Source organism: Zalophus californianus, chromosome 13 (assembly GCF_009762305.2).
Source record: "Zalophus californianus isolate mZalCal1 chromosome 13, mZalCal1.pri.v2, whole genome shotgun sequence".
NCBI classification, from domain to species: Eukaryota; Metazoa; Chordata; class Mammalia; order Carnivora; family Otariidae; genus Zalophus; species Zalophus californianus.
The window spans coordinates 94,359,952-94,366,480 of NC_045607.1; the positions used below are offsets into that span (position 1 = coordinate 94,359,952).

General features: G+C 39.7%; 1 pseudogene; it reads right to left on the minus strand.

Annotated features, from left to right (window-relative positions):
• Positions 1 to 587: 587 nt before the first annotated feature.
• Positions 588 to 743, minus strand: LOC113935220 (annotated as a pseudogene).
• Between the last annotated feature and the right edge of the window lie 5,786 nt (positions 744 to 6,529).

A 6,529-nucleotide genomic window follows, 5' to 3' on the forward strand; every position in this document is an offset into this window, starting at 1 on the left:
CTTCTGCACAATGAAGAAAACAATCAACAAAACTAAAAGGCAACCTGGTAAATGGGAGAAGATATTTGCAAATGACATATCTGATAAAGGTTTAGTATCCAAAATCTATAAAGAACTTATCAAACTCAACACCCCAAAAATAAATAATCCGGTTAAGAAATGGGCAGAAGACATGAATAGACATTTTTCCAAAGAAGACATATATATGGCCAACAGACAGGTGAAAAGATGCTCAATATCACTGATCAGCAGGGAAATACAAATCAAAACCACTATGAGATAACACCTCACACCTGTCAGAATGGCTAAAATCAACAACACAAGAAACAACAGGTATAGGTGAAGATATGGAGAAAAGGGAACTCTCGTGTATTGTTGGCGGGAATGCAAATTGGTGCAGCCACTCTGGAAAACAGTGTGGAGGTTCCTCAAAAAGTTAAAAATGCAACTATCCTACAATCCAGCCATTGCACTACTAGGTATTTACCCAAAGGATATAAAAATACTGATTTGAAGGAGTACATGCACCCTGATATTTATAGCAGCATTATCTACAATAGCCAAACTATGGAAACAGCCCAAGTGTCCATCAACTGATGAATGGATAAATATGTGATGTGTGTGTGTGTGCGCGCGTGTGTGCACTATAATGGAATATTACTCAGCCATCAAAAGTTTTCAATTAGCAATAATCGCGCCTCGGACAAACCTCATTGGCTACGATACTGCCACTGCGCAAGGCCATCAAAAGAATGAAATCTTGCCATTTGCAATGACACAGTTGGAGCTACAGAGTATTATTCTAAGTGAAATTAGTCAGAGAAAAACAAATACCATATGATTTCACTTATATGTGGAATTTAAGGAACAAAACAAAAAGCAAGGGAAAAAAGAGAGAGACGAAACAAGAAACAGACCCTTAACTATAGAGAACACATTGAGGGTTACTGGAGGAGAGGTGGCGGGGGCGTGGGAGAAATAGGTGTTGGGGATTAAGAAGTGCACTGGTGATGAGCATCAGGTGATGTATGGAAGTGTTGAATCACTATATTGTACACCCAAAACTAATATTACACTGTATGTGAACTAACTGGAATGTAAATAAAAACTAGAAAAAATAACCTTCCTACAACTCAACAACAAAAAACCCAAACACAGTTCAAAAGTGAAAAGGATTTGACTAGATTTTCTCCAAAGAAGATGTACAAATGGAAAATAAGCATGAAAAGATATTCCGTATCACTTGTCATTATAGAAATGCAATCCAAAACCACATTGAGATAACCATACTAGAATGGTTACAATTTTTAAAAATGGAAAATATTGCATGTTGTTGTGAATGTAGGGAAATTGGAACTCTCATATATACCTGATGGGAATATAAAACGTTGCAGCCACGATGGAAAACAGTTTGTTGGTTCCTTAAAAAAGTAAAAATAGAATTACCATATGACTCAGCATTCCACTCCTATGTATTTACCCAAAGGAATTCAAAGCATGAACTCAAACAGATATGCCAATGTTCACAGCAGCATCATTCACAAGAGCGAAAAGGTGGAAACACAAATGTCCATCAACATGTGAATGGATTGATAAAACGTGGTAAATAAATACAATGGAATATTATTCTGCTATAAAAAGAAATGAAGTATGGAAATGCGCTACAATAGAGATGAACCTAGAAAACATTATGCTAGTGAAAGTAGGGAGGCACAAAAGGAGAGTTTAAATTCCTCTTGTATGAAGTATAAAGAATAATCAAATGTAGAAATTAGGTCAGAGGTTACCAGGGGCTGGGGAGTTGGAGGAATTGGAAGTTATTGCTTAATGGTACGGTGTCTGTTTGGGGTGATGAAAGTTTTGGAAGCAGACAGTGGTGATGGCTGCACGCAACATGAATGTAATTAAAGCTAGCCAACTGTACACTTAAACATGGTTAAATGAAAAATGATGTATAAGATGTATTTTACCATACCACAATTTTAAAAAGTTACTGCTGTAATGTACCAAACCATTAAATTTCAAGCTTTAAATGGATGAGTCATATGTGAATTATGTCTAAAAAAACTTTTAAAAAACCACAATGAGATCCTACTACACACCTATCAGAATGGCTAAAATTAAGAGTGCTCATTACCAAGTGCTGATGAGTGTGGAGGAACTGGGACTCTCACACCATTGGTAGGAAAATAGTCTGGAACTTTCTTTAAAAAGTCTGGCAATGGGGCCCCTGTAAGTCAGAGAGTGTGTCAGCATCCCTGTTTTTTGCCTAATTTTTTTTCTTTCTCAGTCCGGCCCTGAACTTTACCCTAGTCGTGGAGAAGCACTACAGAGGCCGAAGAGATAGCAGTAAGGTCAACCCTGGGAAAAAGCCTGTCTCTTTAGCCTGGAGGCAGGGAGAAATGACCTTGTAGTCTGAAGAATGTGGAGGAAATATATGCTTATTTTTTTCTGTTTCTCTTATTTTTGCCTGAGAGCTTTTCCTTTTGGCAAAATCATGGGGCATGTTGGCAGGTAATAATCAGAGAGGAAACCCCATCTTTCTAGCCAGACCACCAGGGAAAATGGTCCCTGGGAGTCAGAGAGTCTGGGGGACATCCTGGAGAGGAGAGAGCTGGAAAGGGGCTCCCCAATTTTGTGTATGAGCAGACACATATCCATGCTTAGCCCAGAGCTGCACATGTGAGGCAAAGGAGAAGCACTTTGAAAATTAAGTGACATTGCAACCATCACCGAGAGAGGGCAAGACAGGTTTGTGTGGTGTGAGGCTAACCCAGTGATTGCTGCTGAAACGAAAATAGACACATCCTCCAGAGAACTGTTTAGACTTCTCGCATGCAGAGTCTCCCAACATGAAGCAGACAGTCTTTGCTTTGCACAGCAGTATGAAACTGTAAAAATGACCAGGCAGGCATGCTAAAACTGTGTTGTACAATCTTTTATCAATGAGTAAAGTAATGGTTTCCTGTGACTTCTAGAAATTTTCATCAAAACATTATATACATATAGTTAGTTATAAATGTATAAGGGAATGTGCAAAATAATAAAATTAATATTTTTTTGTACCCTGCAATTGCAATCATTAGCAACACAGAGAATTAAAGTGCTTTTCATCTTAGTTAAAAAGTGTTATCAAGAATCTTTTGAGGGCGCCTGTGTGGCTCAGTTGGTTAAGCAACTGCCTTCGGCTCAGGTCATGATCCTGGAGTCCCGGGATCGAGTCCCGCATCGGGCTCCCTGCTCAGCAGGGAGTCTGCTTCTCCCTCTGACCCTCTTCCCTCTCATGCTCTCTCTCATGCTCTCTCTCTCAAATAAATAAATAAAATCTTTAAAAAAAAAAGAATCTTTTGAGAAGTACTTGCCTTTTTCATAAGTTGTATAACTTATTTGACAACTTGTCATAATCTTTTCTGAGTCTGGATTAGCTTTCAACATTTTCTCCTTTGTGCTTTTAATGTCATGAAATCTCTCCAAGTGCCTTGACTGTGTTTTTGCTGGTGCCCCTTCCTCTGGGACATCCTCCCCCTTTTGGTCACAGCACTTTCCTGACACGTTTGATAACCCCACCTTGACTGGATCCTTCTGGCTGCACATCTGCGCGTCTGCAATGCAGGAATGCCGGCATGCCACAGCAAGGTACTTCTTCAATGACCCCATTTATGCTGGATTCCAATTCCTGCTTTTTCACTGGGCCACTTTGTAAACTGTCATGTGGGTTTATCACTGGAGACAAGGAGGCAACACAGCTACATGCTTTGCTGTCTGTGCACAAACTGAGCTGTGCAGTGACCAGTCACCAGCAGACTCTGCAAGAGGTGACATACATCTCTGGTCACTGAGCATGATGCCATCTGTTATTTACACAGTGACTGGTGGACTGAGCATTGTCAAAAACTGACCTCGGTACTTTGGAGCCAAAATACAACACGAAGACAGAGTTTGGGATGAAGAGGAACAATAGCTTTATTGCTTTGCCAGGCAAAAGAGGCTGTAGTAGGTTAAGGCCTTTAAAATTGCAAGCCTGCCCAGAGGAAGGGGCTAAGGGGTTTTATAGGGAAATACAGAGTCTAGCTAGCTTTGACAGGAATTGTATACCTGCTGCCAGCCTCATTCATCCTATCTCCAGGTGGTACCAGGTTCCTGAAACAAAAGGCTAAGAAGGGAGATGGGGAGGTTTGCAGAAGAGAGGAAAAAGGTTACTTAGTTTAAAATCAAGCTTCACTGAAGCATTAGTGCAGCTATTTTGGTTTTTGTTCAACTTTATGCTTTTAAGTGGTTTCATGAGTTAGAGCAGTTTGCAGCAAGCCTGTACTTTATGCAGTTACTTAGTTAATATGCTGTGGTAACTAAAACTTGAACCATGACCTTGGGGTACTACTGCCAGCTAAAGGGTGGTACCTGACACTTCACAGTCACAAAGTGTCACTTCTACCATATAATATTCATTAGATGTGAATCACTAGTACTGGGTCACTCCCAAGGGGATGGGAATTAGGCTCCAAGTCAAGGGATCTGTTGACGTATTTTTAGAACCACCACTTCCCAAAATATATTTTCACTGCATATAAAATTCTGGGTTGATGATGCTTTTCTACTAATACTCTAAAGATATTGTTTCACTGTGTTCTATCCTACCTGATTTTTTACTAGGTATCCCTGTATTGAATATGTTGTTTTGTTTTTCTGGTTACATTCAAGATTTTTTATCTTTGCATTTTATCAATTAGATTACGACATACTGGGCATTTTGTTGGATTTTGCTGAGTCTCTTGAACCTGTACATTTATTTTGTTCACCAGATTTTAAGTTTTCAGAATTTTTTCTTCAAAATATTTTTTTTTTCTGCACCAATCTCCCCCCCATCTTTCTGAGACTCAATGACAAAAATATTAGACTTCTTTTTCTTCCAAGATTTTATTTAAATTCAAGTTAGTTCACATATAGTATGGTATTAGTTTCAGGGATAGAATTTAGTGATTCATCAGTTGCATATAACACCCAGTGCTCATTACATCAAGTGTCCACCTTAATGTCCATCATCCAGTTACCCCATCCCCCCACCAACCTCCCCTCCAGTAACCCTTAGTTTGTTCCCTAGAGTTAAGAGTCTCTTATGGTGGGGCACCTGGGTGGCTCAGTTGTTAAGCAGCTGCCTTTGGCTCAGGTCATGATTCCAGGGTCCTGGGATCGAGCCCCACATCGAGCTCCCTGCTCCTTGGGAGTCTGCTTCTCCCTCTCCCACTCTCCCTGCTTGTGTTCCCTCTCTCACTGTGTCTCTCTCTGTCAAATAAATAAATAAATAAATAATCTTAAAAAAAAGAGTCCCTTATGGCTTGCCTTCCTCTCTGTCCTTTTTTTTTTAAGATTTTTTTTTTATTTATTTGAAAGAAAGAATGAGAGAGAGAGAGCACATGAGAGGGGGGAGGGTCAGAGGGAGAAGCAGACTCCCTGCCGAGCAGGGAGCCCGATGCGGGACTCGATCCCAGGACTCCAGGATCATGACCTGAGCCGAAGGCGGTTGCTTAACCAACTGAGCCACCCAGGCACCCCTTCTCTGTCCTTAATTATTTTATTTTTCCTTCCCTTCCCCTATGTTCATCTGTTTTGTTTCTTAAATACTAGGGTTTTTGATATTGTCTCACAAATTCTGGAAGCTCTGTTCATTTTGTCTTATCTTGTTTTCTGTGTTTCTCAGATTGGTTAATTTGCATTGATCCCCTGTCTTGAATTCATGGTTCTTTCTTGTGTTACATCCATTCTGCTATGAAACCCACCTATTACATTTTTTTTTTAATTTCAGAAATTATACTTTTCAGTTCTAAAATTCCCATTTGGAATTTCTATGTCTCTGCCAAGAATTCTTCCTATTTACCTTAAGGGTTTATAATATTGTAATTATAATAGCTGCTTTCAAGTTTTTATCTGATAATCCACCATCTGGATCATTTTTGACTTGATATGTGTTGATTGTCTTTTCCCTTGTGAGTAAGTGATATATGCCTGGTTCCTTGTGTATCTAGGAATTTTGTATTATATCCTGGGCATTTTGAATACTATGTTGTGAGACTCTGCAACGTGTTATAATTTTCTGGAGAATACTGATTTTAAGTAGGCAATTAACCCAGGTGGATACAGTCTGAAAATTATGTCTCTACTTTCCTGGATGGTGGCTCCAGTGGCAGTTCTGGTTTCAAAGCTTTAACTCACATCTTTGTGTCTGTCCGTGCATGTCCAGCTTAGGTCTGAACCCAGGACTTGCACCAGTTCGTGTGCAGCATTGAGGGCTCCTTTTCTCTAGCTCTCTTCCCTATAATTCCCCAACATACACTGTTTGAATCACAGGAAATTTTTGAAGTCTTTGTTCCCCATCCTGTTTTTTCATAATTCCAGGACTGAGGTCCCCCTCAAGCAGGGCTGAGAAAGAAACAAGAGAAAGATATTTCTCTATCTTTATCACCATCTCTAATCTAATCTATACCTATACCTATTTCTATCTATGTGTCTGTCTATCTATGTACCTGCCTACCTA